Genomic DNA, 24,126 nt, shown 5'->3' on the forward strand with positions numbered 1-24,126 from the left:
GTTTGCATGTCTATAGCATGAATGAAGCTGACAGGCCCAGAACTGTTGTGTCTGTTTGTGCACTGTCTGTATTTGTGCCTTACAGTTGTAATATGTTTATCATTGTGTTGTGCAGGGGTTTCTGTGTCTAATTATTTTCTCTGTGTGGGTGTGTGTGTGTGTGCACAGGGGTCCAGGGCTGAATGGTGCCAGTCTGAGAGTGTCTTTGTGGTGCCAGTCTCGTGTGCGAGGCTCACGATTGATTTATCAAGACAACAGCCCCCTTATGCCATCTCTGTCTTTTAAACACAAACAGAGACGCCACCCACCCCCCCCAAAAAAAAACACCCCCACTCACCCCTGCCATGATCACAGTTTCCCCTCAGACAAATGCATGCCAGACACACTCACAGGGCAGAATCATAACACTTGATGGTAGCGGAGCATGACGGAGGTAAACAGCATCATTATCTCGTTTATTTCACTTACAACACAATAAAATATGGAAATAAAAAACGTGGGAGGAAGTCCATTCCCCCCCTTCCGTCTCTCGCCTGCATCGTTATCTGTCTGCATCGTTCTCAATTGGCTGGTGAGGCTGAGAGCTTGCGGGGGAACAGAAAAGCCAGCAGAACAGTTTTAATCTCTGCTGTGTTCCTGACAAGATATGCCAAAAAATTGGAATGAAAAAGCAAAGAATGAAAAGAAAATGTAGCAGTGTGGGTGAAGTTGTGACAGGGGCCTTTTCCTTTAGTAAAAAAAAGTACTTTGACTGTACCATGGTAAAGCGATGGTAATACCATGGTACTTAGATAAATGTCATGGTACCATGGTTAATCAGCAATTTTTTGGTCAATATAAGATTTTTTTCGGCCAGCCTGGACAATTAACAGAAGTGTTAGTTCCTCCTTGTATCAATTGCAAAATATACCAATGAACATTTTCTGGTTTTCTATGTTTTTGTAGAATTTTGAGTTAATAGAGTGTAAAATAAATAAATAATTGTTCATTTAATTTGGTGTTTATTAAATCAGTCATCAGCCACCCAGCTCTCTAGATTACGTTATCGTCAGGGTCAAATATAGTATAATTTGGCTGTGGCGAATAAGATGCCAATTGGCTGGTAACTTTATTAGAAGTGGCAACATTACATGGTTTGAGTTGAATTGTAAAAACAATATTCTGACCCTTACTGCTGTAGCAACGAGAGTGATTCAAGATGTACAAACTGTCCAGTCTGGTCTCATGAAATTTACGTGAGCATTGCAATGTTTTTGCAAAACTGAAATTACGTGCTTCATAACACATTTGGCTGCCCTTTTCAAGTGAAATGTCCAGCAGGGGGCATCAAAACCGAGCGAAATGAGGTTGTAACCAGTAATAGAGAGAAAAATTAGTGTTTATAAAGTCATAATCAGCCACTGAAGTCATGATTTGAGTGAAAATGGATAAAACAAACAGATGTTATAGCACCTCTAGCGTTCATTTCACCTGGAAACTGCAGGGAGTTGTACCTGTAGACACTTATAAGAGTCTTGTTTTCCCTATGACACCAGGATGAAACTGTCACTCATAAAAAGGATTTTTGCTGCTTCTTCAATTTACTTAATTAAAATGAACTACAGCAACACAATTCTAGAACATTTTGCCACAACTTCATTTCATTGTATTCTATCCATTTTATTTTTTTAAACAGAAGTTTACTTAATCCATTTGAGTTGGGACAACATGAATAGTTTTTGTGGTGTTAATATAGCATTGCTGAAACTGGGCAGGGGATTTCCATTTCACAGCATGCTTTGCATGGGACTCGATAGAGAGAAATTAAATGTTCAAATGAAGTGTTATTTATTGTGTTTTTGTGCAAGATGAATATAAAGGGGGATACTTGTTAGTGTTTAATGTTTTTTGTGTTGAGATTTAGAAGAGTTTCTGTTATGTTGGAGTTTTGGGGGTTTCCATTATGTTGAAGAGTGGAGCTTGTACTAATGATGAAGACAGGTAGATGCCACACATGAAACTGATTTGCCCGCTTTGTTGAGAAAATGCTGTGCTAACCATAACATAGTTACTAAACTACTGCAATAAGAGATTTCTTTGAGTTACATTGACGTGGCTAATTTTGTTGGGTTTACCCAATTCAACTAGGTCCTTTCTACACTAAGTGTTTGTGTTGATATTACATAGTAATTTTAAGTTAAGATAACTCAGTTCAAACATGTGGAACCACTGTCCATGATTGAATCAGGTTTAGCCAAAGAGCTATTTTTTGATTGACAACAACTAGTTGCAACCAATTTGACTGTTCTGTCAATTAAAATTTGCAATAAATCTTGGATGCCATAAGTTTATGGAAGTCTAAGAAGCTTCCCCCCCCCCCCCAAGAACTTCATGTGGCAATATATACAGTATATGGAATATTCCTCACATTAAACCAAATGAAAATATGTGGAACAAAATAACAGTGTCTTCATGATTTTGGTTTTACCATGAGGCACAGACTGGCTCACCTCGCATTTGATGCTGCAAGTGACACAATAACCTTTGCTATTTGTTACTAATATGCAAGGAAACACAGCTAAAATGATCCCATTATGATAGGGACACAATTTTTTATATACAAAATTCAGTTTAATAGCTGATACTTATGGCCGGTAAATTTTCCCAATTCACAGGTGTTTTATTTTTTCACAGAGATAGTTAGGTCAATTACTCAAACCCGTTGACTTCAGCACCTCTTGTTCCATTATATGCTAATGGTGTGAGTCGAAAATGGGGAAAAAAAAATTTGTGTTGTTTTTCCAAAGTTGGAGTGCCTATAACTCCAGAAGTTTTAAAGATATCTTAATATCCTTTTAGATTCTGGTTAAGAACAAACTTTCTTTTTGGCCCTATATGGTTAAATCCCAGAGATATGTGGCTCTGTCTGAAAATTGCTAATTTTAACCCATTTTCAAATGGCAGAAAATCAAATGTGGGTTACATTGTATAAAGTTAGTTTTTCTTCTCCAAAAAAAAAAAAAAGGTCTAAAGTAAAATAATTTTAAAACTTGAAATTTACCTTTATTTATTCACCTTCTACAGTAATTTTTTTACCTGTAGTTTTCGCCAAAATCATAAACAAAAATAGTCATTTTGACCCCCCTCTACAAAATAATGGAATAATTATTAAATATTGATTAATGGCATTTAATATTTTGGCTTTCAACTTTATACGTTTTATCTTTCACCAGTAAAAAAACCCCCAAACAAATATATATATATATATATATATATATATATATATATATATATATATATATATATATATATACACACACACACAGACACACACACACACACACAGTTGTGCTCAAAAGTTTGCATACCCTGGCAGAAATTGTGAAATTTTGGCATCGATTTTGTAAATATGACTGATCACTGGTCTTTTATTTAAGGATAGTGATCATATGAAGCCATTTTATTATCACATAGTTGTTTGGCTCCTTTTTAAATCATAATGATAACAGAAATCACCCAAATGGCCCTGATCAAAAAAAGTTTACAAACCCTTGAATGTTTGGCCTTGTTACAGACACACAAGGTGACACACAGGTTTAAATGTGGCTTTTTAAATTGCAATTAGTGTCTGTGTATAAATAGTCAATGAGTTTGTTAGCTCTCATGTGGATGCACTGAGCAGGCTAGATACTGAGCCATGGGGAGCAGAAAAGAAATGTCAAAAGACCTGCGTAACAAGGTAATGGAACTTTATAAAGATGGAAAAGGATATAAAAAGATATTCAAAGCCTTGAAAATCCAGTTAGTACTGTTCAATCACTTATTAAGAAGTGGAAAATTCGGGGATCTCTTGATACCAAGGCAAGGTCAGGTAGACCAAGAAAGATTTCAGCCACAACTGCCAGAAGAATTGTTCGGGATACAAAGAAAAACCCACAGGTAATCTCAGGAGTGTGGTTGTTTCAAAGAGCACAATATGACGATACATGAACAAAAATGAGCTGCATGGTCGAGTTGCCAGAAAGAAAGCCTTTACTGCGCCAATGCCACAGAAAAGCCCGGTTACAATATGCCTGACAACACCTTGACATGCCTCACAGCTTCTGGCACACTGTGATTTGGAGTGACGAGACCAAAATGGAGCTTTATGGTCACAACCATAAGCGCTGTGTTTGGAGAGGGGTCAACAAGGCCTACAGTGAAACGAATACCATCACCACTGTGAAGCATGGTGGTGGCTCACTGATGTTTTGGGGGTGTGTGAGCTCTAAAGGCACGGGAAATCTTGTGAAAATTGATGGCAAGATGAATGCAGCATGTTATCAGAAAATACTGGCAGACAATTTGCATTCTTCAGCACGAAATGCGCATGGGGCACTCATGGACATTCCAGCACGACAATGACCCTAAGCACAAGGCCAAGTTGACACTCCAGTGGTTACAGCAGAAAAAGGTGAAGGTTCTGGAGTGGCCATCACAGTCTCCTGACCTTAATATCATCAAGCCACTCTGGGGAGACCTCAAACGTGCGGTTCATGCAAGACGATCAAAGACTTTGCATGACCTGGAGGCATTTTGCCAAGACGAATGGGCAGCTATACCACCTGCAAGAATTTGGGGCCTCATAGACAACTACTACAAAAGACTGCACGCTGCCACTGATGCTAAAGGGGGCAATACACAGTATTAAGAACTAAGGGTATGCAGACTTTTGAACAGGGGTCATTTCATTTTTTTCTTTGTTGCCATGTTTTGTTTTATGATTGTGCCATTCTGTTATGACATACAGTTGAATATGAATCTCATAAGAAACTAAAAGAAATGTGTTTTGCCTGCTCACTCATGTTTTCTTTAAAAATGGTACACATATTACCAATTCTCCAAGGGTATGCAAATGTTTGAGCACAACTGTATATTATATTATATATATATATATATATATATATATAAAAAACATTTTGAGTCGGGGACATCTGGTTGTGTTAACACAAAAATACCCTATGGTCCCCTGTTCAAAAACCAGTGGTAATACCATTGCACTTTTTGGTACTTTTTTGGGGTTATCAAAGGTTGAGGGGCCTGTACAGGGACAAACATCCGAAATCTCTCTCATCCCGCAAGAAAAAACTAGACACGTTCCAGTCCACTGAAATATCATTTATTATGACTGTAGAGGACTAAAGTTCCATATGAGAGTGAGATTACTATATCACAAGCAGAATCAGATACTTTCTCTGATAAATGCTAATGCAGCCGTTTCGTATTGATACCTCGTCGAAGATTGTATCAGTGTACTTGCATCAAGGGGACAGCTTTTTAAAAAGAACACAGCCAATACAAAGTGTCTGAACAGAGAGAACAGAGTCTAATATATCTGCAGCAGAAACTTCCACAGCTCATTGGCTGGTGTTATTGACTGGAGGAGTGCAGACTTGAGCTTCATTTCGTCCTTTCTAATTGACCTTATACATTTTGCTGACAGGGTTATTCGTGAGTTCCTGTCTTAAAGGCATAGTTCAAACAAAAATGAAAATAATTTACTGACCCTCATGTCGTTGCAAACCCATTTGACTTTCTTTCCTCCGTGGAACACAAAAAGAGACGTTTTAAAGATTATACAGGTCCTAATTTTGATTGCAGTGGATACTGATTAAAATTTTTAGGAGAACTATTCCTGTAATTATACATCAGAACAGCTAGTTGAGGTAAAAACAGCCTGCATGAAAAAACAACAAACAACAATAGTGGGAGAGATTTGGGCTAAAATAGTAGTCTAGACAGGCCTATTGCCCCTGTCAATAGGCCTGCCCCCCCCTAAATCGGAGTGGCAGAATAGTAAGAGTGGTATTCTTATTTTCCATCCCACTGAAAGTTCAGTGACCACACATCATAATAAATAAACAAACAAATTATATCTAAACAAAACATCAATACATTATAACTGCATAATGATATTTAGCAGGGTTAAGTTTAATTTATGTTCAATATTTATCAAATATTCCCATGTGGTTCATAAGAGATAGTCTGAAAAGTAAACCCAATGTGCTAAATCGTTACTGGTGTCCAAGTGTTCAATGCAACTACCTTGCATGTTCTGTCTTAAAAACTTATTTAAAAAAAAAAAAAAACACACACATTCTAAAGTTTGTAAATTGTATGCATAACTTACACTTTAATTTGATTAATTAATTAATTAATTAATACTTTGGACACCGCCAACGTTTTAGTGCTGTGGGTGGAGTTTTCTGACGGTCCCTTACAAGCGCTAATCAATGAAAGCCCATCGGAGCAATTTTAGGCATAATTCTTCAGCTACAACAAGCGTTGACTGTTTGAGTTCAATGTTTTATGCCTGTATGATATAGTCATATATTCTTTAACGTAATTGTGTTGATGATATCATTGTAAAATTGTCGGCTCCAGAGAGAGCGGGTAGGAAAAACCGAATGTCAAAAGAATAACGAGCCAACAACTTCTGGAGATAAGGTAGAAATTCAGCATTTCGCATCTTTGGACCTGCCAGCTCCAGTTTCAGTTCTACTTAATGTGGATTACACGTGCTGGTGTAAATGTAAGTTAAGTTAATTTTCCAGCGCACTTTCCCATGTTATTATCACGAAACCCAATCTGGATCTGATTTTCTGTCTTAATGAATGCACCTGAGCCCAACTTTTTAGAGATCGCTCTTATTTGGCAAGCATTCATTATAAAATATTTTTTCGTATGTGTATCTGTCGGGTTTTCATTTCTGGAACAATAAACAGTACACACTTATGTTATTTTTAATAAAGTATTTTCTTTAATTTAGTATTTTGCACTGTACAATGCAGAAAATAGACAAATGTAGTGCTACAAAATTTGGCAAAACAAACAATGAAGTGACTCCGATGAAACAGCATACAGAAACAGATGTAAAGAAACGGTTATGAAGAAACAGCAGCTAGTGATATACAAGTCCACACCGCACCTGCAATGGCAAATTAATTATGAATACACTTAAAAACAAAGTTCCCCACTAAAGCCCAAATAAATGCCTTACCTTCAGTGAGAAAGGCTCTTATATACTAAGATCACCACATCAATGCACTTCAACCTAATAATATAAACAGATTAATATTGGTACTGTTGGGTTCAGGCGCAAGAATAAAAAGCAAACGCGCCACTAACCAGGAGAGAGAGAACAAATCTTCAGAGTTTGCAAGAGAACATTAAATAGTTTACGAACACAACATCCTCTTTATGCACACCATTTATCAATCAAATACTTAAGGCGCACCAATCACAAGGGAGAGGGACACTTGTGCTCAATAATGGAGAACTGAGCTTATTATTAGCAACAGCATTCTCTAATAAGAGGCGCACATCAAGCGCGCTCAATACGGAATGCACAGACATAATAATGATTAAAAAAAACACATAAAAGCCATCTTATTGTTCACATATAATTACAATGCACACAACCTTTTTAAACTCATAGTAATTGTGATAGATAGATTTAAAAATGCACTTGTTACACTGGACCATTTAAAATGAACTAGTGAATTTTAAAATGTGCTTAAAAAATCTTAAAAGAATCTTAAAGGAAATGGTGCCCATTTACAAGACCTGTACATGCTGATTATAGCCTAATGATTAAATTCTAACCTAAAATCTTGATGTAGCCTATCATTCATTTTGCCCTAGAATTTTACTGCATTAGTCATTCTAAAGAACAGCATGGCAGCATAGCTTAAAGTTTGTGGGTAAAACCAGAATGTTAGGGTGTATTGACTAATTGAAACATTTGTCATGAGCCTATTTGTTTATATATTAAAACAGCAAATTATGTTTTATATGTGCACAGGGTGACATTTAAGGTATATTACAGTTGCCCCACCTACAATCACATCCAGCCCCACCAGTCAAAATTGTCTAGAACCACCCCTGCTTCCCGTGGCCCTCAGGTGTCAACTGAATGTCTGTCTTTGGGAGCCGTGAGAAGACGAGAGAGAGAAATGGAGAGAATACATGGAAAGACACAAGCATGTTACCGTCTCGTTAGGTAACGGGGTGCCAGACTATAACAAACAAAAGAGGCGATATAAGAAAAGAGAGAAAGAGAGGTGTGAGGATGTCAAGCGCAGAGAGAGAGAGAGAGAGACAGAGACAGAGACGCAGTGGCGGTAAACCCCAATAAAGTCAAGGGAAATGTTTAGAATGGAATACTAGTGTACTGCTTACATACTGCAAAGTATGTACTGTATACTGCCTAAAATTTTTTTTATATAGTATGCAAAACAGTATGCAGCATTTCATGCCTGTTTTAGGGCTATCAATCCATATTTTTTTTACATCGAATTAGTTACATGTAATGGTGATTAATCAATCAAATGAATCGCAATTAAACCCCATAGGTTTATATATATCGCAAAAAAAGTTTACGCTTAAAAATTAAGTCTCCGTATACATAAGACAGGCATATGAGGTATCATTTGAAAGCTTAGAATCTGAACTTGTCATAGAAAATCACTTCTGCATTTATGTTACTTAAAATAACAAAATAAGGCCTCAAAACATTCACACTGAAAATTAGTGCCCCCCAGAGGTAACGGGGTAGAAATATTTATATAAAATAAAAGTCCTTCACATAACACAAATGAAAGCTCTCACTCTCAGGAATGTAACTGTACAGTTAATTCTGTTGCCCTAATACCACATTTCAAAAGATTTTTAAAAGAATCACAAAGTGAAATATGATAAATACAAACCTCTCTTTTATGCTCCGATAACTGCTGCTGTAAGCCACAAATAGTTAAAAATTTGATTAAATGTTTTATATCATTGCAAAGGGGAGGATCTCAGCTTTCTAATGGCATCTAGGTTGAGCTTCTAGTCCACTCAAAGGCTAAGATATTCAATGAAACAACAAGGGTGGTGCTTGAACAGAAAATTAAACTGAATGTCTATGGACAAGCACATCTGTTAGGGCTAAAATGCATTAGAGCGCCACCTACATTTCAGATCTGTATATTGTGATGGAATGTGATGGAGAAAAATTCCTTTTCTGCCACCTTTTCAAGTGAGGTAGATTGAACAGCACCAGAATTACATGTTTACAAAGTTAGGACAACAACAAAAACAAAAAAAATTTAAAACAAAATTACGTTTATCATAAGATTATAAATACATACAATATTATTTATGAATAATTTTTTTATTTGGGCGGTACTCTGAAAGAGACAAATTTTTTGCAATTAGTCCACAGTATGTGTGAATGGCAAGCTTTTAAATTTGAGTGTGAAAATTGCGGGCAGCAGCCCAAATATGCACCTGAAAAAAGCCACCAAATTTGATTTATAATAATTATATACATATATATATATATATATATATATATACATATTAGAGCTGTCAGAATTAACACATTAATGCATGCGATTAATTTAAAATGTTTAACACACACATTTATCTTAATCTGTATTAACGCATTTACCGTTAATACAGCATAAACACTGGTGTAAATGGCGGAATCTTTGTAATGTGTCTGCCTGGATTCATTTTACTGACACACACACCACAAACAGACACACACAAAACACTTCCCTGTCAGTGATAAAATGATGGAGAAAGGACCTCTTCATGCTAATTGATGTACAAAACAAGCCCTAATGGGACTTATGACAGAAATAAGTATAAAAAAGTATTTTTCAATGTAAATCACATTATAATTACTATAGAAGCATGTCAAGTCTTAACTATCACCAAAATGCAGAATGAGACTGCAAGCGCTTTTCACGTGGAGTTTCATGAGGACTCAAGATGGCGCCGAGTATGGCTGCTGCGTTACGAGCTCCGACACAACATAGCAATGTTTTGTTTGTTTTGTTCACAATTCTTATGTTTTTTGTCTTGGATGTTGTCTGCCTTATTGTCTACAACAGACAAACACTTTTGGACATTGGTTCAGCAATCTCACACCGAAAACCGGACTTCACATTCCTCAATGCCAACCCGCTGTTTACAAACACGCAAGCAGAGCCCTTTGTCTGGGCAGCACGGCCGCGGAAACGCAGGAGGAAAAGGGGAAACAGAGCCAGTGTTCTCATCAGAGTAAGACGCCGCGCAAATCGACCCCCGCTACCCACTATTCTACTGGCAAATGTTCAGTCTCTGGATAACAAGCTCTGCGAGCTGAAAGCGCGGATCTCTTTCCAACGAGAGACGAGGGACTGCTGCATTATCTGCCTAACAGAAACTTGGATGTCTGCGGAGATTCCAGACTCAGCCATTGAACCCGCGGGGTTCTCCGTGCACCGAGCGGACAGAGCAAAAGACCTCTCAGGTAAAACTAGAGGAGGTGGTGTATGTTTTATGATCAACAAATCCTGGTGTGATCAGAGGAACGTACATTCCATCAAGTCTTTCTGTTCTCCTGATCTGGAATTTCTTATGCTTCTGTGTCGACCATTCTGGCTACCGAGGGAATTCACAGCGGTCATTATCACTGCTGTGTACAATCCCCCACAAGCCAACACAGACCGGGCACTCAAGGAACTGTATGGGAGAATAAGTGAGCAGGAAACCGCGCACCCTGAGGCCGCGTTCATTGTGACCGGGGACTTTAATAAAGCCAGTTTAAAATCAGTCACACCAAAATATCACCAGCACATTAGTTTCAACACACGAGGGGACCGGGTTTTGGACCATTGCTACTCTCCGTTCTGGGATGGCTACAAATCCCTCCCCCGCCCACCATTTGGCAAATCGGACCACTCTTCCATTCTGCTTCTGCCCGCTTACAGGCAGAAATTGAAACAGGAAGCACCCACCCTCAGAACGATCCAGTGCTGGTCGGACCAATCAGACTCTATGCTACAAGACTGTTTTGATCACACGGACTGGGAGATGTTCCGGTCCGCCTCTGATGACGACATCGAGCTTTACGCTGATAGCGTAATGTGTTTCATCAGAACGTGCGTAGAGGAAGTGATTCCGACCAGAACTGTACGAATCTATCCGAATCAGAAGCCATGGATCAATAGCGATGTTCGCGTGGCACTTAATGTGCGGACCTCCGCTTTTAATTCCGGGAACGCGGAGGAGCATAAACAAGCCAGTTATGCCCTCCGAAAAACTATCAAAACAGCAAAACGCCAGTACAGGAGCAAGATTGAAGGACAGTTTAACACCACCAACTCTAGAAGCATGTGGCAGGGAATTAACATCATCACGGTCTTTAAAGGAATAAAAACTCCGCCATGAACACCGCTGCCTCTCTACCGGATGAGCTAAATACTTTTTATGCTCGTTTCGAGGGAAATAACACCACCCTCGTGGAGAGAGCTCTCGCGGCTGAAGCTGCAGAGGTTAGTTCACTCTCTGTCTCTGTAGCGGATGTAACCCGATCCTTCCGACGGGTGAATATCCGCAAAGCCGCTGGCCCAAACGGCATTACAGGCCGCGTCATCAGAGCGTGCGCGAACCAGCTGGCTGGTGTTTTTACGGACATTTTCAACCTTTCCCTCTCTTTGTCTGTAGTGCCCACATGCTTTAAAACATCCACCATTGTGCCTGTACCAAAACAATCAAAAATAACTTGTTTAAATGACTGGCGTCCTGTTGCTCTGACCCCCATCATCAGCAAATGTTTTGAGAGACTAATCAGAGATTACATCTGCTCTGTATTGCCACTCAATCTTGACCCGCTGCAGTTTGCTTACCGCAACAACCGCTCCACTGATGATGCCATTGCATCTACAATACACACTGCTCTCTCCCACCTGGAAAAAAAGAACACTTATGTGAGAATGCTGTTTGTAGACTACAGCTCAGCATTCAACACCATAATGCCCTCCAAGCTTGATGAGAAACTCCGGGCTCTGGGCTTAAACAGCTCGCTGTGCAGCTGGATCCTGGACTTCCTGTCAAGCAGACGCCAGGTGGTTAGAATAGGCAGCAACATCTCCTCATCACTAACCCTCAACACTGGAGCCCCGCAGGGCTGTGTTCTCAGCCCACTACTGTATTCCTTGTACACACATGACTGTGTGGCAACACATAGCTCCAATGCCATCATTAAGTTTGCTGATGACACGACGGTGGTAGGTCTGATCACTGACAATGATGAAACAGCCTACAGAGAGGAGGTGCACACTCTGACACACTGGTGTCAGGAGCACAACCTCTCCCTCAATGTCATTAAGACAAAGGAGCTTGTGGTGGACTTCAGAAGAAAAGACAGAGAACACAGTCCCATCACCATCAATGGAGCACCAGTGGAGAGAGTCAGCAGCTTCAAGTTCCTTGGTGTCCACATCACTGAGGAACTCACATGGTCCGTCCACACTGAAGTCGTTGTGAAGAAGGCTCATCAGCGCCTCTTCTTCCTGAGACGGTTGAGGAAGTTTGGAATGAACCGCCACATCCTCACACGGTTCTACACCTGCACTGTGGAGAGCATCCTGACTGGCTGTATCTCCGCCTGGTATGGCAATAGCACCGCCCACAACCGCAAAGCACTGCAAAGGGTGGTGCGAACTGCCAGACACATCATCGGAGGTGAGCTTCCCTCCCTCCAGGAAATATATACAAGGTGGTGTGTGAAAAAAGCTCGGTCATCAGAGACTCCAGCCACCCGAGCCATGGGCTGTTCTCACTGCTACCATCAGGTAGGCGGTACTGCAGCATCAGGACCCGCACCAGCCGACTCCATGATAGCTTCTTCCCCCAAGCAATCAGACTTCTGAACTCTTGATCTCCCACGATCAAAATACATCAGCACTGCACTTTATTACCCTTACTCTTATATCTCACACTAGACTGTCATAAATTATATTATTATTATTATTATTATATTATGTTCTCTCTTAACAACTGACTATCAACCGACAGCCTGAATGTCAATACAGTACAATACTGTACATTCTATATATATACTTTTTTTATATATATATATTTTTTTTTTAATTTTTATTGAATAATGTGTATCTATATAGTAAAAAAAAAAAAACAAGCGTATTGTATACTGTACAGTGTATGTTATTATTTGTATATTGTTGAGTGTAATTATGTGTATAACAGATGTTTAAATTGTGTTGTGTTAATTTGATGTTATTGTAAATTGGTATATGTCTCATCACAGTCACGACTGCTATGTTGATCGGAACTGCACCCAAGAATTTCACACACCATTGCACTTGTGTATATGGCTGTGTGACAATTAAAGTGATTTGATTTGATTTGATTTGAAAGCGCCGCTTGACGCTGACATTGCCGCCCTTGACGTGAATCATGAAGGATTCAGGTTAAGAAGTGGATAGCCGTCAAGTTATGGCAGAAAATGGGGCAGTTATTTGTCTCATTTAGAGAGGTCCTAGTGTGGGGCAGTTTTTTTTTTTTTTTTTTTATATATGTTGAACTTTGTCTTTTTTATGTACTTATGTTTTTCTTTTTATGTCTCTGTTTATATGTGGGTATTTAATATATATTAATATTGTGGAGGATGAGAGTTTGAGAGATTTAATGCCCATTGCAATAAAAATGCAACCTATGTGGGGACTAGTTATTTAAATTAGTCAATCTCCCACTTAAGACATTGGTAAATGTTTAATGTTACTTGAATTGGTGATATTTTGGTGCATTTCTATCTTTATACTGTGGAAGGCTTTGTTTAAAAAATGTCAATAAAGCATTATATTGTAACATATTGTTTTGTTTTCTTTCCAAAGAAGGAAATAAATGCATTTTGGGGGGTCACGTGACGCCATGCAAGAAGCAGACGTGTGAGCGATGAGCTCTGCGCACTTTGCCAAAATTTTTTTATTATTTTCATGTTATAATCTGATGTTTCCGGCAAAACTGAGAATAGAAACGAAGGTCGTTCGCAAAGTATTTACATGTCCCAATCAGGCAAAGTCTTTTATTGAATCAATGGGTGAGTAAACCATTGGGTGTTTCTCATGTGAGTGGATTGACTCGCTGTACTTACTCTGGCTTTTGAGGAAGCTGGGCATCATTTTGGTTTCTTGCTTTTTGCGTTGGCTCTGCCGAGCGGCTGGAGCTTGTTTTGTGTATAACACTTTTCCTTAAAGAAACTTTTGCATTGACGAAAGATTAATTTTGCATTGAAGTTCACGGCCAGTTTGAGAGTAGACACTACGGATGACCGCAAAATATCTACCTGCGCACACAAAGGATGTCTTTTATAAAGTTGACAGATTGTGTAAGTCATGGTATATACTTTTATGCGGCCTCCGAGTGAATTGACTCGACCATCCGGGGAACCGGGATGCCAGTTTTGTTTCTTTTTGTATTGGTTCCGCCTAGCGGCTGGAGCTTGTTCTATTGAACAACACTCCTTTGGAACGGCTGTGGATTAATCTGTTCGTTCTTCGTGCTTATTCCTCCTGCTGGCTGTAGTTTGTTTTGTTGAGTACTTTTACAGGACATTGGAATGATTACGTCATCCGTTGAACTCCTAACAGCCGGCTCACTGAACATATCTGAATGGTTTTATATCAGCTGGAATTTGTTTTGTGGAAGATCACACCTTCGAGACAGTTCTGTGAGTGAATCTACACATTCTTTGTGTTCATTCTTCCTATTGGCTGGGGTTTATTTTACAAAGTATTTTCTGGTATGTAATTTTGCCTCACAAATTTGTGAGGCAAAATTGAGCAATCCGATGGCAAAGTTGTCATGGGGGCTCGTGGCCGTTCATGAACCTTTTGAGTTTAGAGGGATTGTCGCCGGTTGGCGCTTTCATGCGCAGGGTTAATGCACACGTTTTTCTTTTTTCTGTTTGTTTTATTCAGGGGGAAGTTCAGGGTTTGATTGTTTCACTAATGGGGAATGTGGTCTGTATAATTTTGTTTTTGACACACAATTTATTTTTTCTACTATATCAAAATGTCAAATGTTAATATAAGTATACTATTTCTCACCACATGGAATGTAAATGGGTTGGGGCACCCCATAAAAATAAGGAAGGTTATTACTTTTCTTAAACGTAAGAAATATGATATAGTGTTTCTTCAAGAAACACATATCTCCCCACAGGAAGCTGAAAAATTTGGGAAGATATGGGTTGGACATGTTTTTTTAGTGCTGGCTCAAGTAAGCGCAAGGGAGTCATTATACTGATTAATAAACATCTACAATTCAAATGTCTCAAACAGACTAAAGATAAATTATTATTTTAGCTGAATTCAGGGGCAAAGGTTGATTTTGGCTAATATTTACACACCTAACACTGATGATCAGGGCTTTTTTTATAGATTTTGAAGGGATGCTGCAAACCGCTGGCACCTCTCATGATATAATATTGGGAGGAGACTTTAATCTTTTGATGGACTCAGTCCTTGATCACAGTGAAGCAAAAGTGTGTAAACCCCCTTGAGCAACATTGACGCTTCACAGGATGTGTAAAAATCTTGGTCTTACGAATATTTGGAGACTTTTGAACCCATCTGGTAGGAACTACACATTTTTTTCCATCAGTCCATAAGATTTATTCTAGAATAGATTTTTTTTATATCCAAATCCCTCATTTCATCTGTTGTTGATTGTTCAATTGGAAACATCTTAGTCTCAGATCATGCCCTGGTGAGTTTAGAGATGTTGCCATATACAGAGAAAAATAAATCATATAGTTGGCGCCTTAATGTGTCCCTTTTGTAAAATCCTCATTTCCAACAAATGTTAAAGACTGAAATCAATGTTTATATGGAGGCCAACTGGTCCTCAGTATCCTCTGTGGGCGTAGCTTGGGAGGCACTTAAGGCGGTTCTTAGGGGTCGGATCATACAGTATGCCTCATTCATCAAAAAATCCAAAGCACAAGAACTCATGGAGTTGGAAGGAAATATTAAAAGTGCAGAGGCAGAGCTGAAGCGCCGTATGTCAGCTGATTGAAATATAGATATAATACTATTTTGTCATGGAAAGTGGAGTTTTGGTTATTCAGGGCAAGACAGTCATACTTTGAGTCGGGGGACAAAGCAGGGAAGCTTTTGGCTAGATATATAAAGCAAAGAGAGTCTCTTTCTATCATTCCCTCAGTGAAATCTGCTGGTGGTGAAATTTTTACCTCAGCCATTGATATAAATAATGCCTTTAAAGAGTCCTATCTTGATCTTTATAGTTCCACGTCTTCGTCTACTGATGAAGATATTAGAAACTTTGTGGAACCATTAGATCTTCCTAAACTGATGATTGAACAAAAAAATTCTCTTGATTCTGATATAACCTTAGAGGAGCTTGACGAGGTAATAAGTCCCTACTACTGGCAAGGCTCCGGGGCCAGATGGTTTTGCCACAGAATTTTTTAGATCCTATGCTACAGAACTGGCTCCACTTTTGCTAGAAGTTTATACTGAATCATTAAAGAATGAAAAGCTTCCTCCAACCATGAGGAAGAATGGGATTAACTATTTAAGATTTTGGAAATGTATGGGTTCAGGAAGTTACTTTATAGACACCCTGTAGCAGCGGTACAAACAAATGGATTAATTTCAGATTATTTTACTCTGAATAGGGGCACTCGGCAGGGCTGCCCTCTTTCCCCATTATTGTTCTGTCTTGCCCTGGAACCATTAGCAGCTGCGATAAGAAAGGAGGATGATTTTCCAGGGGTGATTGCAGGAGGTGTGGCGCATAAGCTTCTGCTTTATGCAGATGATATTTTATTATTTGTCTCTGAACCTACTAGATCTATGCCTTGCCTCCACAGAATTATTAATTATTCTCAGGATACAAAGTCAGTTGGTCTAAATCCGAAGCTTTGGCTCTGACAGCGTACTGTCCAGTAACGTCTTTCCAGCCGGGCACCTTCCAGTGGCTCAAACAGGGCATTAAGTATTTGGGGATTTTATTCCCAGCAAATCTGTCTGATTTAGTTAGTGTTAATTTTGACCCTTTAATAAAAAGATTTTCGAGCGATGTGGGCAGGTGGGCTTCATCACATTTATCGATGATTGGGAAGGTTAATGTTATTAAAATGAATTGTATTCCAAAATTTAACTACCTGATACAATCTCTCCCTGTAGATGTCCCCCTCTCTTATTTCAAATTTCAAGCAATTTGATAGCATAGCAAAGTCCTTCATTTGGAATGGTAAGTGTCCCAGATTGCATTTGAATAAGTTACATAGGCCGATTGACAAAGGAGGGCTAGGCCTACCCAAGATTTTGTTTTATTACTATGCGTTCAATCTCAGATATTTGGCTCATTGGTCACTTCCACCTAAGAGAGCCCCTCCCTGGTTTGTTATTGAACAGGCAGTTCTTGCCCCTATTTCACCATTACAAAGCATCTCTATCAAACTAATCAGAAAAGTTAAGTTACACCCGGTATGGACTAAAGTGTCCAGATAGTTTAAATTGGACACTTATTTAAATGTTGCCTCGAGCATATGGCAGAACCCAAGATTGTGTATTGGCAAGTCCCCTTTCTGCTGGCCAGAGTGGATTGTGAGGGAGGTTACTACACTCGGTGACCTATATGAAAGTGGAGTGTTGAGATCGTTTGAAAACTTGGTCCAACATTTTGGGATCCACAGACCTCAGTTTTTACAACTGCGCCACCTGCTTTGCATAGATTTTTTTGGATCCCCTCTAGACTGTATATGCTTGGTCTTAAAGACACACCCACCTGCTGGAGATGCCAATCGGAGAAAGGAGACATGGCCCATGTTTTTTGGTGGTGTGTCGAGATCCAGAAATTCTGGTCGAAGGTTCAGAATTTTGTGTGCGACGTGGTGGTCACTCGGGTTTCGTTTTGCCCCAGACTTTGTGTTCTGGGTGATGGGGCGGACATCGATGTGGGGGATGGCAATATAGAGAACTGGGTTCTGACCTGTGTGATGATCACCAGGCAGGTTATTTTGAGGGGTTGGAGGTCAGCTGGTGCGCCCCCATATCCGGATGGTGCACGGAGGTGGGGAGGGTGGCAGCTTATGAGGAGGTGTCATCGGGAAGACGGGGTGGCTTGGATATGTTTATACAGAAATGGGGCAGGCATTTGGAGTTTTTGGAGGGCTCTCGGGTGGGGTGTGGAGAAAGTAGTGTATATATATATGTGTATGTATTTATGTTTTTGTGTATATATATATATAAGTATATATGTGTGTCTGTTTGATTTTTATTTCTATATATTTACTTATGTTTGACCACAGGGTTGTTTTTTGGGGGGGCGGGGTCAGAGAGAGGGGGTTGTGGGGTTTAAATGTTTATTTTATATATATATATATATATATATATATATATATATATATATGTTTTACATTTCATTGTTATTGTATGATTTAATAAAAAATGTTAATTACAATAAATGCATTTTGACAGGAAAATAATTATATATATATAGTGTTAAGTTTAAGCACTTTCAAAATCTGTGATTAATTGCGACAAATTTTTTTTTGATTATTCACAATTAAACAATTTTAATCGACTGACAGCACTAATATATACAATATATAGGCGAATATATAAATCAAATAAATACTGAGATACCAAGTTAACACCATGTTAAAGACGAGATGAAAAAGACACATCATGATAATTAAACGCAGTTTTAATTAAAACATTCTGTTGATGAAAATAATGACTAGATAAAAATAATACAAGCTATTACCAATGCACTAACACTTTTTTTTTATATTTTATTTAATATTTAACATTTTGTTGAAAGAGGGTTTTCATGAGTTTTCATGAACATTGTTTAATCTTAAACAACATATTAATGTTTAATATGTTTGCTACATGTTTACATAATTGTAAGCAGTAAATACATTTCTCAAAATATTAGAATATTTGATTAAATATGTATCAAACTGTAACAGACCAAACTTTGTCATTTTGCACATTATCGTTAACTAAAATGTTATTTTTGTCAACTAAAATTATTAAGTCAAACGGACTAAAATGAATGAATATGACAAGATGAAATATTGTCAAATTTTAAAGGAAATTTTTGTCAAAAGACAAAAATTATGACTAAAATAAATAAAAAATAAAAAACTGTGAAAATTATCACTGATGTCCTTCCAAACATTCCCAAGGTTTACAGGATCTTTGGGCGTGGCCATATGAATGCCAGCGAATCAGAACTAGGCTAATACTAAACATACAAAGAAACATTTTTAATTATCATATGTAATCTAGATGTAAAGAAAACTGCACTGCAGTGTTTTACATTGGACCGGTCTGACTAGACCAAAGCACTCCACAGTGGAATGGAAAAGAACATCCTGGCAGGTCCCCTATAGACATGGAAATGGATGCACATGTGCATGTGTGTATAATAAGTGTAGGTGCGGACAGCAAAAAGGCCATGACATTAATGCCTGGGGGAAGTTTCCATACACCTCTGCTCCGTCAGTAACTCTCTCTCAGTGATGTTTGAAGTGTCAGCTTCCACCCAATCAATGTCTCTTATGGTAGCACTAACAGCGTCTAGACTCTGGGGTCATTGACTGCTCTTCAGAAGTGTGTGTGTGTCTCGAAACAGAGGTCACACACAGGGCACCTCCGGTGGGACACACGAGGCAATACATTGACCGTACATGCGTGGAATCGCTATCTCATTCTCACATACCTCAACACACACACATACTGCTGTCAGACTAAACATTTCACTTCAAAGGCCATGTGTTGAATTTGGGCATGTCTGTGTCATCTGCTCACCTGATGTATGAGGACACCAGAGAAATTAAGCTACATTCTGAAGGTGTTTCTTAAAAGGCCCAAGTTTACAAATGAGATGGGTGGCTTGACCTTGCAAAGTCACATCTGACATTGCTAAGCCTCAACATTAAAATCGGTGGGGTGTTGGGGCCTGGGTAGCTCAGTGGTAAAGATGCTGGCTATCATCCCTGGAGTTCACTAGTTCGAATCCCAGGGTGTGCTGAGTGACTCCAGCCAGGTCTCCTAAGCAACCAAATTGTCCCAGTTGCTAGGGAGGGTAGAGTCACATGGGGTAACCTCCTCGTGGTCGCTATAATGTGGTTCGTTCTCGGGGGACGCGTGATGAGTTGACCGTGGTTGCTGCGGTGGATGGCGTGAAGCCTCCACACGTGCTATGTCTCCGTGGCAACACGCTCAACAAGCCACATGAAAAGATGCGTGGGTTGATGGTCTCAGACGCGGAGGCAACTGGGAACCACCCGGACTGAGGCGAATCACTACACCACCACGAGGACTTAAAAGCATATTGGGAATTGGGCATTCCATATTGAAAAAATTTTTTTAAAAAAAAGGCGGTGGGGTGAATTAAAAAAAAACGCTCTATTCCAAACCCTAGTGTGCTGTCCTGCTGTCTACTGCCTACATATGCATCCTAAACGGGCGTCCTGAATGACTGGTTTCAAACTATATTAATGAGCAGTCCAAGCACCACACAAAAATCACTTGATTCACAAGAAAAACTAGAAAGTCTAGAAAGAACTATTCCTTTAAAGTAAATAGGTTCCATTTTAATTTCATGTTGACTTAAAAATACTGTCCAGGTAGGCGGTTCATTGGAACAGAGTTATGTAATGAAGTCTGATTTTTTTTATCCATCCATTACTGGCCAATTGTCTAGAAGGACAGCAAGTACTGTCCTATGTACTGTCAGGCTATGACAACTTTAAGAACAGAATACAAAAATGGATAGATTATTTTATTTATTTATTTTGGCATACAAGCTCAAACATAGCAGGTTTTAACATTTACAACTTGAGCATTCTTGTATTTGAAGTGTTTATCAGATTGGGCTGTTCCGTCTCTGTGTTCTTGAATGTGTCTGATTGCATTCACAATGTTCCGGAGCCTCTTTCCAAAGGCGCTCTGTTCTAACAGATGACGAGACACAGGCTACACAGCTGTACAATCTAAAGAAAGAGGGCTTGTATGGTACTGTTCTGTTCTGATCTGAACACACACTCACTCACTCACTCAAACACACAAATTTCGAGTGAAACCATGCCAACCGCAGGCAGCGTTTGCCACAGAATAAGCAAACATTTATAGCCCTGCTCTCACAGTTTTCACAAAGAAAAGGTGAGGCATGAGTGTGTGCACGAAAGAGACACATTTCCGTGTGTTAGCATTTACGTATTACTATTTAAATATTCTGCAACAATTTTCACCAAGATTGCTCTGTAAGAGAAGCTGTCAAGCACACGGTTTAGAGGTCACTCTAAAAGTCAGAGGAAGTGAGCGTCTAAACTAGCCAACTATTTAACTGTAAACATTAGGAATCTTCTGGGAAACAATGGCTGTTTGGTTGAAATGATGTTTCCTCGGATTTAAACAATTCACCCTTTAAAAGGAATAATTCGTACAAATTCTGTTCTTGTTTACTCACCCTTAGGTCATTCCAAACCCATATGACCATACGAAGAATCGTGGAACACAAAATTATATATTTTTTTAAATCCGTACACATCTTTTCACCATGTAACAAAAGTGAATAGTGACTCCAGGTTATCCAGCTCCATAAATGTTTTGTTTTTTTTAAAAACACCTTAAACCCACAGTAAAAACATCTTTTTGACAAGAAGCGGTTTACATTACATTACACTGCCAAACCTCCAATAGTAGCAGTTAAGAGTTGGTAAGATTGTAAAGTCCAGATTCCAAACTTTTAAACAACACATTTGGTCAAGTCAGTAGTTTTTAATTAATTAATTAATTAATTAATTAGCTAGCAGTTTCAGTTTAAAGAGTTTAAAAAGTACAATTATCGGTTATCGTATCTGCCCCAAAATTCCATACTGGTGCATCCCTAAAAAATAGTGCACGACACGTCATATCCTAGTCGCTTATTACTTAAAGAAACATAAACGGAATATGCGTAATGCATATCATTATTTACAGCAGATGATCCCGATACAAAATGGGCCCCAAAACATCGTAATGCGGTTCATAGATGTTGAAATGATCCTCACAGAGTGACATGACATGCACCGACACTTGAGACTGACCAACAAAGAAAGAAGTCGCAGGCAGTCAGAGATTCTCTGCTGCAAGCAAATAAACCTTAACAAATTATGGGCGAAAATATCGCCCATATCGATATCCTGTATGCAGCGCCCAAATCAAATATGACTACATCAATATCATCAAACTTCATTGGTTGAGTCATGATGTTTTGTTGACAAGACATGCAAGAACCAATGAGGTTTGATGTTATTGATGTAGTCGCCATATTTGATTTTGGTCCGTTTGTCATACAAGTGATGGAATGGTTTCAGAAGACATACTTTTACTGTGGCTTTATGGCTGTTTTTTTTTTTTCTTTATGGGAGCTTGACAGTCCAGACTTAAGTGAATATTTTATTTTTGTAATTTTTTTATTGAGTAAATAAGTTTTTTGGGTAAACTATTCCTTAAAGCCCTTTCAGAGCATATATACAGTACATATAAGAGCAGATACATAATTATTGAGATATCTATCAAATATTGTCAAAAGGCTGAATTATATCAAGATATATTTTTAAAAAACTATATTTGCCGATCCTAGTCGAAAGTCGTCTTTGAGTGGGTAAGACCATTAACTCTAAATAGTAGCCGCTGAGGATGTTAACGCTCACCCACCAAAGATGCAGCCAAACACAACGACTCACTCCGATTCTCTATCTACTATGTAAATGACACTTACGGCTGAAAAAATAAATGGCTAGTGGGACGCTGGCCTAATATGCTGCACCCATGAGATCAGACCAAGGCTGCCTAGATGTCTTGTGTGGCCCATACTAACTTCACGCCCTCTCCATTACATTGGCACTAAATACTGTATTGAACTTGGTCCTCAGGGAAGGTGCACCAGAGGGGTATGGCCTGGGTCATAGGCTTTGCCCCAGGAGGGTATAAAAGAACCGCTACAGTGGCCTAAAGCATCTCCATCTGGACCTATAAGAACTCATCTCCCATAGGCGTTAATTTGGGGCATGTCCATGCAATATGTTCCACAAGAGCTCGCCAGAGCTTGGCAGCAATGACAGAAAACAGACAACTGCTTCGAAAAGACAAAGTCTTCATTTGTGGTATGAGGCACAAAGCTGCTCTGTATTATAAAACAACTACTTATGCAATGCTATGGCATTTTATGGCTATGCACTTTAAAATAAAATAATTATTTTCAGTGGTTCATCTTTATTATTAAAGGAATAGTTCACACAAAAATGATAATTCTCTCATCATTTACTCACCCTTCTTATGCCTTTCTTCTGCAGAACACAAGAGAAGATATTTTGATGGAGATTTTATGTGAATATATCCATACAATGCAAGTCAATGGGGCCCAACACTTCCAAGCTCCAAAAAGGACATACAGTAAAGGCAGCATAAAAGGAATCCATACGACTCATATGGTGTAATCCATGTCTTCTGGAGTGATATGATCGGTTTTGGGGGAGAACAGACCAGAATGTAATTCATTTTCCCTTATAAATCTTGACTTCTGCAGTCTCATAGGCGTGATCGTGATCTGAAGCTCTATTACACTTCCTGGCACTCAGCGCATGTATCCAGCATGAGGAAGTGTAATCATGTCACTTCAGAAGACATGAATTAAGACCTCGTTTCCGCCTGGTAATAAGATGTATTTCGGGTGATCCAATCACATGTGGTCAGCCCTAAACACAGGTCTAAACGGGATCTAAAATGTTTTGCGAACAGATCAGAGTAACCACATACAAATGTGTTCAAAAACGCATGTGTCCACATCGCATTTGAGGTGTAAACGCAAATCCGTCCTGCATGTGTCCCGGCAGTAGTGAAGCGCCACCCCTCATCTGTCAATCAACCACTGCGCTAAAACAAGAGTTTAAAGTTTGCCATATACGAGCGGCTTTAAAAGGAAATAACCGTCCGATCTGAACATCTTAAAAACCGGATACATACACAATCAAGAGAGCTTCACAGATCTTCTTTAGTGTGTCTGATATCAACACAGATGACCAAGTGCTTGCAATGAACTGGCCACAAAAAAACAAACAAAAATGACTTAATTTAAAATGTTGCTGTTATTCAATTTCTTCACAAAGCATTAGCAGCAAACTAAACCATTTAACTTAATAAACCAAGTGTAGCCTACAAAACTGAAGCCTGATGCCCATTCAAGATACAAAAATAGACTGATGGTGACTGAGGGGTCCCCTTGAGCATTTTGGTGCTTCAATAAGTA

The 24,126-nt window shown here is 39.0% G+C and overlaps 1 protein-coding gene across 2 annotated transcripts in view; it reads right to left on the minus strand.

The window, feature by feature from the left end:
* The window catches only part of LOC127424853 (low-density lipoprotein receptor class A domain-containing protein 4-like), a 167,931-nt gene that overhangs the window by 123,411 nt on the left and 20,394 nt on the right, over nucleotides 1–24,126 (minus strand). The window lies entirely within an intron of this gene.

This window comes from Myxocyprinus asiaticus, chromosome 34, assembly GCF_019703515.2.
Source record: "Myxocyprinus asiaticus isolate MX2 ecotype Aquarium Trade chromosome 34, UBuf_Myxa_2, whole genome shotgun sequence".
NCBI classification, from domain to species: Eukaryota; Metazoa; Chordata; class Actinopteri; order Cypriniformes; family Catostomidae; genus Myxocyprinus; species Myxocyprinus asiaticus.